A 12,310-nucleotide genomic window follows, 5' to 3' on the forward strand; every position below is an offset into this window, starting at 1 on the left:
TGTGTGAGTGTGTGTGTCTGTTTGAGTATGGGATGGAAACTATTACAGAACTTTGGACTCGTTAGACACTCAGAGTTTCATGTATGATTCTGGCGTGCCCAGAACAGTGTATTACATGCAAGCAGAGGAACACACACACACACACACACACACACACACACACACAAACACACACACACACACACACACACACACACACACAGCACACACACACACACACACACACACACACACACACACACACACACGCGCACAAAGGCTGAGTCACAGAATCACAGAAAAGTACAAACGCCCCCTTTGCAAAAAAAAAAAAAAAAAAAAAAAAAACACTGAAGTGGCTGTAATTCTCTCTCTGTTTCTTTCTACCTTTCTCATTCCAGGGAAACATCTCCTCACAGTAAGTAACAGACTCTCACTTCTCTACTATGTCTACAACTCAAAATGTTTTTTTCCCCCCTGTAAGTGGTGCTTGCTAAGGCAAACATAACTGTTGCTATTGCACGTACTTGGGGATAGGGATTTGAACAAACCCCTAATCCTAAATAGCTATTACATTTGAACACGTAAATAATCCCGCACTATTTGTGTTATATACATGAATGATACCTTAAATCATATCGCTTGTTGAGGAGGGGTGTGCTATTACTTCTCTAAGAAATCTGTCTTACGATTTCCACATTGCGGGTGATGAAACTGGCGATAAAATCCTGTAGACTTACATTGAAGATGAGACCCGAGCCATATCTGTGCAGCCAGAGGTATGTTCTCCTGCTTGAAACTTTGCATTGTGAGTAGCTGTTAAGCTTGATCTTGATTGAAACATCAGTCACATGAGCTGTGTAGAGGAGCATTATGTATTGCTGTTGGTGTTTCGTTAACAAGCATTTGTTTTATTGGATAGCTCTGGGGCTGCTTGCATCTGATTGGTCAGGACTACAGTTCTGTAGAACTTCATTGGTAGATGACCATTCTCAAATAATTGATTAGGTTGTAGGTTTAGGTGATTCTTGTTCTTAGAATTGTCTTTAATACAGGTCACAATTTTGCATCTAACTTCTGCTACGTTCTATAACATTCAAATGTTGTGGTTTTGGACAACTCTACATCACTTTTCAATAATTTTTTTATGAGTATATACACATTTATAGCAGCCTTGTCTGGTTATTTTTGTTAAGGGTAAATATTTACCACTGTGGTGAACTGTGTTTCCTCTTATGCTACACTTGAGTCATGCTGTTATTTCAGCAGTGGTTAGCTGTCACATAGAGTATCCTATGAGTCTTTGGTTACATTTTATGACTACTGGTGCAACATGTTGTCTGTAATTTTACTGATTCTATAATTACATTACAGAGACAAATCTTCTCAGTCTTAGCATTTATATTTCAGGAGATGGATTTGCATTTGTTAAACAAAACAAAATGGTAATCTACCATTTACACTGATGAGTCAAAGCATTATGACCACTCACAGGTGAAGCGAATAACGTTGATCATCTCCTAACATGGCCACATGTCAAGGTCTGGGTAGATTAGATGGTAAGCGAACAATCAGTTCTCGTAGTCAACATGTTGAATGCAGGAGAAATGGGCAGGAGTAAAAACCTGAGTGACTTTGACAAGGGCCAAATTGTTATGACCAGGCGACTGGGTCAGAGCATCTCTGAAACGGCAAGGCTTGTGGGGTGCTCCCGGTCAGCAGTGGTCCAAGGAGGGACAAACCACAAACCAACGACAGGGTGTTGGGCGCCCAAGGCCCATCCATGCGCGAGGGCAACAAAGGCTATCCCATCTGGTCCAAACCGACAGAAGGTCTTCTGTGGTACAAGTCACAGAAAATTTTAATGATGGTTACAGGATGAATGTGTCACAACACAGTGCATCGCACTGGGCTGCATAGTGCCCATGATGACCCCGTCCATCGTCCAAAGCGCCTACAATGGGCATGCGAGCGTCAAAACTGGACCTTGGAGCAGTGGAAAATGTCACCTGGTTCGATGAGTCCTGTTTTCTTTTACATCACGTGGATGCCATGTACGTGTGCGCTGTGTAACTGGGGAAGTGATGGCATCAGGATGCACTGTGGGAAGACAACAAGCCGGTGGAGGAAGTGTGATGCTCTGGTCAATGTTCTGATGGGAAACCCTGGGTCCGGCCATTCATGGGGATGTCATTTTGACATGTGCCACCAACCTAAACATTGTTGCAGACAAGGTACACCACTTCATGGCAATGGTATTCCTTGTTGGCAGTGGCCTCTTTCAGCTGGATAATGCGCCCTGCCACACTGCACACATTGTTTGAGAATGGTTTGAGGAACATGATGAAGGGTTCAATGCGTTGCCCTGGCCTCCAAATTCCCCGGGTCTAAATCCGATTGAGCATCTATGGGATGTGTTGGACCAACAAGTCTGATCCACGGTGGCTCCAACTTGCAACTTACAGGACTTGATTTACATAGAAGCTATGCATAAGCTACACATATGTATTTTCTCAGGAACTTATTAAGTCTAATAGAAATGCTTAAATACTTAATATAAGTAAAGGTGTACTAATAATTTCAGTAGTACACCAATATGGCAATAGCCATATGATACTGTTCATGTGATACACTTGCTATAGTTTACTTCCACGGTGCTTCATCATCAAACAGCAAGCAGCGATGGTGGGCCCAAGCGCCACTGGTCCATTTCCACCCAGTGGCTTTCGGAAAACAATGCAAGGTGGACACATGCATTTGATATTATTCTAAACAATTTTGAAGCAATTTGAGTAAATATAAGACGACTATTTTAAAGTCTGTTGTAAGTGCCAAACTTTCCGATGCTAGGTGGTGGTACTATGACCATGACCCAAAATAGTCAAATCCATGTGATTAGCCCCCAAGACTAAACATACATCTCAATTTTGATCTAAATCACACATTGCACACAGAAGATATGTGACTCTTCCTGTTTCCCATTTTTCACCATTATTTTAATGCTGCACCAGATCAAAATCTGTTCGCAATTTAGCATCTTCAATGTCTCTGCATAATGTTGTCTAAATGTGGTGACAGTCTAATGAATCACCTAGAAGGAGTATTTAAAATTTAGAGACTGCATTATTCAAAAAAATCCTAAATGGCCGACTTCCTGTTGGGCGGACCTAATGACTATAATTATGAAAGTTGTCCTGCTTGATGAGAACTACATATGTACCAATTTTGGTGACTGTAGGTGAAAATGGGGGTGCTACAGAGGCCATCTTACACACCCATTTTAAAGGGGGCGCTACAGAGCCCCCCCCCTACACGCCCATGCGTGAACTTTTGCCCAGACCTAATGGCAAACGACTCTGATGTGTGTTCAAAATTTCATGAAATTTTAAGCATGCCAAGTACCTCAAAAACACAAAAATATAGGAGAAAGGAATAATAACAATTAATACGTTGCCATGGCAACAGTATTTAAGATTTCAAATATTCCTTTACAATTTTACATCAGCAGTGTCTTGACATTATTCTAAAGAATTTTGAAGCAATTCATGTAAACACAAGAGGGCTATTTCAAAGTCTGTTAAAAGTGCCTTACTTCCTGCTGCCAGTTGGTGGATCTATGACCGTGACCCATAATAGCCACATCAATGTGATCAGCCCGCAAGGCCAAACATATGGCTCAATTTTGATGTAAATCACACGATGCACGCAGAAGTTATAATGCACGCAGAAGATATAATACACTTCCTGTTTCCTTTTTTAAAAATGTATCGCAATTTAGCATCGTCAATGTCTTGGCATGATGTCGCCCACATTTGGTACCTATAACGTGACTGTCAGCGTGAAAGTTGTCCGGCTTGATGAGATCTATATATTTACCAATTTTGGTGACTGTAGCTGAAAACTGGGGTGCTACAGAGCCCCCATACATGCCCATTGTTTTTATCTGCACTTTCAGTGCTTGGGCCCTAAATATAAATAAAGTCAATCACTGAAACAGCAGCACTCCCTTGAGTAACAAAGATCATGTGTAATATGTTCAGTATGTGTAATATATCTTGGTACATTTTTGCAATTTTGGCTTCTTTTTTTATTGCTACACTAAGCAATAAAGTGTCTGTCTATGACAGACAAACACTTTTGGACATTGGTTCAGCAATTACACACCGTAAACCGGACTTCAAATTCCTCAATGCCGACCCGCTGTTTACAAACACGCCAGTGGAGCCCTTTGTCTGGGCTGCCCGGCCACGGAAACTCAGGAGGAAAAGGGGAAACAGAGCCGGCGTTCTCATCAGAGTAAGACGCCACGCAATTCGACCCCCGCTACCCAGTATTCTACTGGCAAATGTTCAGTCTCTGGATAACAAGCTCTGCGAGCTGAAAGCGTGGATCTCTTTCCAGCAAGAGACGAGGGACTGCTGCATTATCTGCCTAACAGAAACTTGGATATCTGCTGAGATTCCAGATTCAGCCATTGAACCCGTGGGGTTCTCCGTGCACCGAGCGGACAGAGCGAAAGACCTCTCAGGTAAAAGCAGAAGTGGTGGTGTATGTTTTATGATCAACAAATCCTGGTGTGATCAGAGGAACGTATATTCTATCAAGTCTGTCTGCTCTCCTGATCTGGAATTTCTCATGCTTCTGTGTCGACCATTCTGGCTACCGAGGGAATTCACAGCGGTCATTATCACAGCTGTGTACAACACGCCACAAGCCGCCACAGACCGGGCATTCAAGGAACTGTACGGGATTATAAGCAAGCAGGAAACTGCACACCCTGAGGCTGCATTCATTGTGACAGGGGACTTTAATAAAGCCAGTTTCAAATCAGTCGCACCAAAATACCACCAACATATTAGTTTTAACACACGAGGGGACCAGGTTTTGGACCATTGCTACTCTCCCTTCCAGGACGGCTACAAATCCCTACCCCGCCCACCATTTGGCAAATCGGACCACTCTTCCATTCTGCTTCTGCCCGCTTACAGGCAGAATCTGAAACAGGAAGCACCCACTCTCAGAACGATCCAGTGCTGGTCGGACCAATCAGACTCTATGCTACAAGACTGTTTTGATCACGCAGACTGGGAGATGTTCCGGTCCGCCTCTGATGATGACATCGAGCTTTACGCTGATAGCGTAACGTGTTTCATCAGAAAGTGCGTAGAGGACGTCGTTCTGACCAGAACAATACGGATCTATCCGAACCAGAAACCTTGGATTAATAGCGATGTTTGCGCGGCACTTGATGCGCAGACCTCCGCTTTTAATTCTGGGAACGCGGAGGAGCATAAACAAGCCAGTTATCAGATCAGCAAAACGTCAGTACAGGAACAAGATTGAAGGACAGTTTAACACCACCAACTCTAGAAGCATGTGGCAGGGAATTAACATCATCACGGACTTTAAAGGGAATAAAAAATCCGCTGTGAACACCGCTGCCTCTCTCCCGGATGAGCTAAATAATTTTTATGCTCGTTTTGAGGAAAATAACACCATCCTCGCGGAGAGAGCTCTCGCGGCCGAAGCTACAGAGGTTAGTTCACTCTCCGTCTCTGTAGCGGATGTGACCCGATCCTTCCGACGGGTGAATATCCACAAAGCCACGGGTCCAGACGGCATTCTGTGCCGTGTCATCAGAGCGTGCGCGAACCAACTGTCTGGTGTTTTTACAGACATTTTCAACCTTTCCCTCTCTTTGTCTGTAGTCCCCACATGCTATAAAACGTCCACCATTGTGCCTGTTCCAAAGCAATCCAAAATAACTTGCTTAAATGACTGGCATCCTGTTTCTCTTACCCCCGTCATAAGCAAATGCTTTGAGAGACTAATCAGAGATTACATCTGCTCTGTGCTGCCTTCCTCACTTGACCCATTGCAGTTTGCTTACCGCAGCAACCGCTCCACTGATGATGCCATTGCATCTACAATACACACTGCTCTCTCCCACCTGGAAAAAAAGAACACTTATGTGAGAATGCTGTTTGTAGACTACAGCTCAGCATTCAACACCATAGTGCCCTCCAAGCTAGATGAGAAACTCCGGGCTCTGGGCTTAAACAGTTCGCTGTGCAGCTGGATCCTGGACATCCTGTCAAGCTGACGCCAGGTGGTTAGAATAGGCAGCAACATCTCCTCATCACTGACCCTCAACACTGGAGCCCCACAGGGCTGTGTTCTCAGCCCACTCCTGTATTCCCTGTACACACATGACTGTGTGGCAACACACAGCTCCAATGCCATCATTAAGTGTGCTGATGATACGACGGCGGTAGGTCTGATCACTGACAATGATGAAACAGCCTACAGAGAGGAGGTGCACACTTTGACACACTGGTGTCAAGAGCACCACCCCTCCCTCAGCGTCAGTAAGACAAAGGAGCTTGTGGTGGACTTCAGGAGAAGAGATAGAGAACACAGTCCCATCACCATCAATGGAGCACCAGTGGAGAGAGTCAGCAGCTTCAAGTTCCTGGGTGTCCACATCACTGAGGAACTAACATGGTCCAACCACACCGAAGCCGTTGTGAAGAAGGCTCATCAGCGCCTCTTCTTCCTGAGACGGCTGAGGAAGTTTGGAATGAACCGCCACATCCTCACACGGTTCTACACCTGCAACGTAGAGAGCATCTTGACTGGCTGCATCTCCGCCTGGTACGGCAATAGCACAGCCCACAACTGCAAAGCCCTGCAAAGGGTGGTGCGAACTGCCAGATACATCATCGGAGGTGAGCTTCCCTCCCTCCAGGACATATATACCAGGCGGTGTGTGAAAAAAGCTCGGAGGATCATCAGAGACTCCAGCCACCCGAGCCATGGGCTGTTCTCACTGCTACCATCAGGCAGGCGGTATCGCAGCATCAGGACCCGCACCAGCCGACTTTATGACAGCTTCTTCCCCCAAGCAATCAGACTTTTGAACTCTTGATCTCCCACGATCAAATACATCAGCACTGCACTTTATTACTCTTATATCTCACACCGGACTGTCATAAATTATATTATTATTATATTATATTCTCTCTTAACAACTTACAATCAACTGACAGCCTGAATGTCAATACAGTAAACCTACTGTAAACATTCTATATATACTATATATACTTTTTTATTGTATAATGTGTATTCTATATTGTGTGTTTTGTATACTGTACATTGTATGTTATTATTTGTATATTGTGTTGTGTGTAATTATGTGTATATTAGATTTTAAAATGTGTTGTAAATCTGATGTTTATTGTAAATTGTCTCATCACTGTCACGACTACTATGTTGCTCGGAACTGCACCAAAGAATTTCACACACTATTGCACTTGTGTATATGGTTGTGTGACAATAAAAGTGATTTGATTTGATTTGATTTGATTTGATTTGACACATGGAAATCTGTCCCATCAATCTCTATCTTATTATCTTTTAAATTAGTTTTAAAAATCCTCATCTAGAAGTCACAAACAACTGGGAAAGGCATGGAAATTCATTGATCAAATGATATGGGAACCCTGAAAAGAGAAAGAAAGAGAGTGAAGAGAGGGAGGGAGAGAGAATGGTATAATGTTTGTCATGGTTTATGAGTTTTCTCTCAGTTCAGTAATCATCAAACTGGCAGACGCAAATATCTGTTCGCAGCAGGAGATCAGGGCTGAACAAATGCCACTAATAACAGAACTGTTCCTGCCTCTCATTTATTCGGCCCTTTCTCCTTTCCTTTATTCACACAGATTCATCACTCTCTCTTCCCCTTATTTCTCAGTCTAATACACTCAAAAGTGATGTGTGTAATTCTTTGATGTTAAAATACTTTCTCCTATGCCAGCTTAATATGCAGAGACATCTATAAGTAAGCCATTTGTAGATTGATTTGCCTGAAAAGTGTAACACTGTGGATCTGTGGCAATTTCCGAACATTCCTCTGTTTGTCTGAGCATCCGACCAACTCAAAACTGCAACATTAATTCAACTAATGGCGTGAGTTTGGGATGGGGACTGTCTGTTTTTATTCTTTGACTAATGGCAGACAGGGAGAGTGTTTGGGAAACCTGTTTGAAAATGGGTCATTATTTTAACAATTCTGCTTGTTGACGCTAGTCGCGCAGAAATTGCAAACCTTAACGTCTACTTTCTGTCTAGTCCTCTAGATCGGTTTTCTTGTCTTCTTTCGTCTGTTCTCCTCTCACCATGTCTTCTGTTTAAACTGTCAGTTGTGAATGTATTTTCCTCCCCCGCCCTCTCTTTTGCAATAGTCTGGTTGGTGTTTGGCAAAAACAGCTATTCTACCCCTTACTGTGCACAAACCCACACATACTGTAAGACTATACCGTTTAGGGCTGGTTTGCACTACCGAGCCAAACCACTGAATTATTAAGAACTAGCTGGCTCCCCAAGATCTAGTGAGGCCTAGACAGACTTCTGGAAAATGCCACACATGTATATGTAGAAGAGTTCAACACTTCGACACTTAATGAAAAATAGCCTACCTTTTAAATGCTATCCTGCCTTCTATTTGGTTTTATCTATTTTCTATTATGATTAGAAAAGAACTGAACCTTGTACTGACTAAATAAAAAGAAAGGGTTCCCATGCTTATGGAAAATCTGGCAATTTCCAGGCTTGGAACACAACAATAGCACCTGTAAGAGTTTTATTATCATTTTGTTGCTAGCCTAATGGTTAAAGATGCAGGCTAGTAAACAGTTGTTAGTTTGAACAACACAGGGGGTGATCCATGATTCACCACTGTTGCGCCATTGAGCAAGACACCTAAACCCAATATTCCCTGTGGCTCAACTGGTAGAGCAAAGTGCCAGCAATAACATATTCCAAAGAAAATGTGAGTGGAGCTGGTTCACGCAAAAAGTCTCTGGCTTGAAACTAGGGTGATTGCTATGCTGTTGCTATCTGTTTGCAAAGATGTTCTGAGTGGTTGTTGGTGCCTTGAATGCAGTACTAGAGAGCGTTTATGAAAGTCTCCATTTTTTATTGTCTCTATAATAATATACATCCACTGGAAGCAAAGATTAACATTTGAACAGATTCCATTTTAAGGCTCATTGCGAAGATGTCAGGCTTTCTTTGTTGGACTTACTGCAATTGAAGAATGCTGACATTGCAACATAATGAAATTAAAAAAGATGGAACATGTAAGAACAAATGCCAACAATCATGAAAAGTGTTTCCTTGCAACCAGGCATTTGAATTGGATGGAGATGAGTTTAAAGTTCATTTGGGGATAGTTGACTGTCACACTGCCGTATCCGGTCGTCCTTATCCCTCTCGGGCTTAATCAGCCTTATTAGGAGCCGGGTGTGCGGAATCACGACCCAGCCCCACCCTTCGCCCTGCCGCATTGACATAAAATAAAATACCAATTCTTCTTCTTCTGCCAAAACTCTGGCAGGTAACTTGTCCTGCACAGTTTGTCGTACACCCATGAATTTGTGAAATTGACTGACTTAATGAGGGGAGATATGCTATGACTTATGCAACATTATCACACGGGAAGTCAACATGTTGCTACCAAATGTTCATGTACACTGACATCGACCCCATTATGCCAGCTACTGACAAGTGCCATCCCGCATCAGACAACTTTGTATCGGTTCAAATGTGTTTACCTTTCTCGTCCTGTGTTGAAACCAGGAAGTAATTGCATTCACATAATGGTGAGTGTGATTCGGAGGTTCCATTTTCCTCTAAGAATACATTTTTACTCCATTGACAGTTAAGTTTACGATTTACATTGCTCTTCACTGTATCATATCATTTACCACTTGATTTTGGCACTTTTCTGTGGACATTTTACCCGGAAACTGGAGCTCACACATGCCCATACATTCAAAAACACTTTAATCTTCGGCCACGGGGGGGCAGTGGTTTGTAATTCTGTAAGCACCGACCGATTTCATATCTTTTGACCTACTGTAGCCGGATTCACAGCGAGATCTGTCTTATAAGCAAAATGGGCAGGCGAAAAACCATTACATAGCAAAAATTACATAGACTTGAAGGAATAGTTCACCCAAAAATGAAAATTCTCTCATTTACTCACCTTCATGCGATCCCAGATGTGTATGACTTTCTTTCTTATGCTGAACACAAAAAAACAAATTTAAGAAGAAAATTTAAGCTCTGTAGTTCCATACAATGCAAGTAAATGGGTGCCAACATTTTGACGCTCCAAAAAGCACGTAAAGGCAGCATTAAAGTAATCCATAAGACTCCAGTGGTTAAATCAATATCTTCAGAGGTGATATGATAGGTGTGGGTGAGAAACAGTCCACATTTTTAAGTAAATTTCTTCTAGCAATTCATTCACATTCTTCATGTGTTTGCCCCCTACTGGACAGGGAGAAGAATGTAGACATTCTTCTCCCTGTCCAGTAGGTCGAGTATGCATGAAGAATGTGAATCACCAAAAACACAAGAAGAAGAATGTGAAAGTTAAAGTGGAGATTGACTGAGCAGGGAGGAGAATTTATAGTAAAAATTTGAATAAAATATTGATCTGTTTCTCACCCACAACTATCAAATTGCTTCTAAAGACATAGATTTAACTGGAAAACTGGAGTCTTATGGATTACTTATATGCTGTCTTTATGTGATTTTTAGAGCTTCAAAATTTTGGCACCCATTCACTTGCATTATATGGAACTACAGAGCTGAAATATTCTTCTAAAAATCTTCATTTGTGGTCTGCTGAAGAAAGAAAATCATTCACATCTAGGATGGCATGAGGATGAGTAAATGATGAGAGAAGTTTCATTTTTGGGTGAACTATCCCTTTAACATTGCAAAATGACCACAGAGATCATATCTCTGGATCTAAATGTCATAGAGACTTGGGGTTGGACTCATTTGACTCACCTTCGCAAGCATTCACTCAGTAACAACCTAGTAGCTTCATAGCCACCCCCTAGCAACCATCCCAGAGCACCCTAGCTACCTTATAGCAACATTACCTAGGCATATCTCAGCAGCAGAATATAGTAGAGACATGAGGATGGTCTCTTTTGACTCGGGGCAGTGTACTTGGGCCCTGTCCCAAATGGCACACTTGATGTAGACGAGACCGTAGGATGTCCCAGTTGACATTTTAGCTCTCAGAAGGGTGTTCACGGGCGTCTCCTTTTCGCCATTTATGCGCCCTTTGGCAGAACTTGCATTGGTGCAAGCTTCACACCGACTTCACACTGACTAGCGCCCCATTGATCTCCACTCACTTACGTCACCAAAGTCTGGAGTCCGAGGAGGACCGCAAAGCATTGGGTTTTATTTGCAACTGAGGGCCTCAAGGGGACCCTTATGTATTGCAACACCAGAACACCATAGAGACATGGATGTGAGCTCTTTTGACTGAGAACCATGGTGGGACAATGTGGCAGCAAATTTTGCCAATGCAAGAACCATTCAAATTTTTCTTCAGAAAATTAACCTTTCTAGTTTTATAAATATTATGCATGAAGCATTTATGTCCCTTGAATTATTAAGAGACTACAAAGAATATTTGTACATTAAAAAAAAAAAAAAATTGTCCAGAACTAGGACAAAAGGTGAAAATGCAAACAGGCCTAGAGTATTGTTTAAGGCAATTGACTCGGTGCTAAATCCCCTATCAGTTCCTTGTCCTGTTCCTTCTCGGGAAACCTGTGAGAACTTTCTACAATTTTTTAATAATAAAATCTTGGAGATCAAGGCTTCTATTAAGCCATCAAAATTTGATCCCCTTATGATATGTTCACCAACTGGTTTGTTAACTTGTTTTCAACCAGTCACCTCTGCCCAGCTAGTTGATCTTGTTTCTAAGGCTAAATGTTTCAGCTGTGAGACAGACGTTATTCCAGCTTGTCTTGTTACAGAAGTGTTTGAAACCGTGAGCCCAGCTGTAACAGCTATTATTAACAGCTCTCTAGTAAATGGAGTTGTACCTGCCAGTTTTAAACATACTGTTATTCACCATCTGCTTAAGAAACCTCATCTTGACCCATCTGGCCTTAGTAATTTTAGACCTATTTCCAAACAGCCTTTTATCTCAAAGCTCTTGGAGTTGTGTATTTTCAGTTGAATTCTTATCTTAGCGCATTTAATATTTTAGATACATTGCAGTCTGGTTTTAGATCTTTGCACAGTACTGAAACTACACTGCTGAAGGTCAGTAATGACCTGTTACAAGCACTCGATACTGGATCACAAGTTGTGCTTGTCTTGTTGGATCTCAGCGCTGCATTCGATACAATTGATTATAACATTCTGTTACATCATTTGTATAGTGCGGTGGGCATTCGGGGTGTCGCCCTGCAGTGGTAGGCCTCCTACCTCAAAGACAGAACTTTCT

General features: G+C 42.3%; 1 protein-coding gene across 1 annotated transcript in view; it reads left to right on the forward strand.

Annotated features, from left to right (window-relative positions):
* The first annotated feature begins 353 nt into the window (after positions 1 to 353).
* Positions 354 to 12,310, forward strand: part of LOC127415452 (vinexin-like) — a 73,610-nt gene continuing 61,653 nt past the window's right edge. Inside the window, exon 1 of the mRNA XM_051654200.1 lies at positions 354 to 397. The gene's annotated coding sequence lies outside the window, so the exon portion shown is untranslated. The remainder of the gene's footprint in view (positions 398 to 12,310) is intronic.

The sequence above is a fragment of the Myxocyprinus asiaticus genome, chromosome 24 (genome assembly GCF_019703515.2).
Source record: "Myxocyprinus asiaticus isolate MX2 ecotype Aquarium Trade chromosome 24, UBuf_Myxa_2, whole genome shotgun sequence".
In the NCBI taxonomy this organism is placed as follows: Eukaryota; Metazoa; Chordata; class Actinopteri; order Cypriniformes; family Catostomidae; genus Myxocyprinus; species Myxocyprinus asiaticus.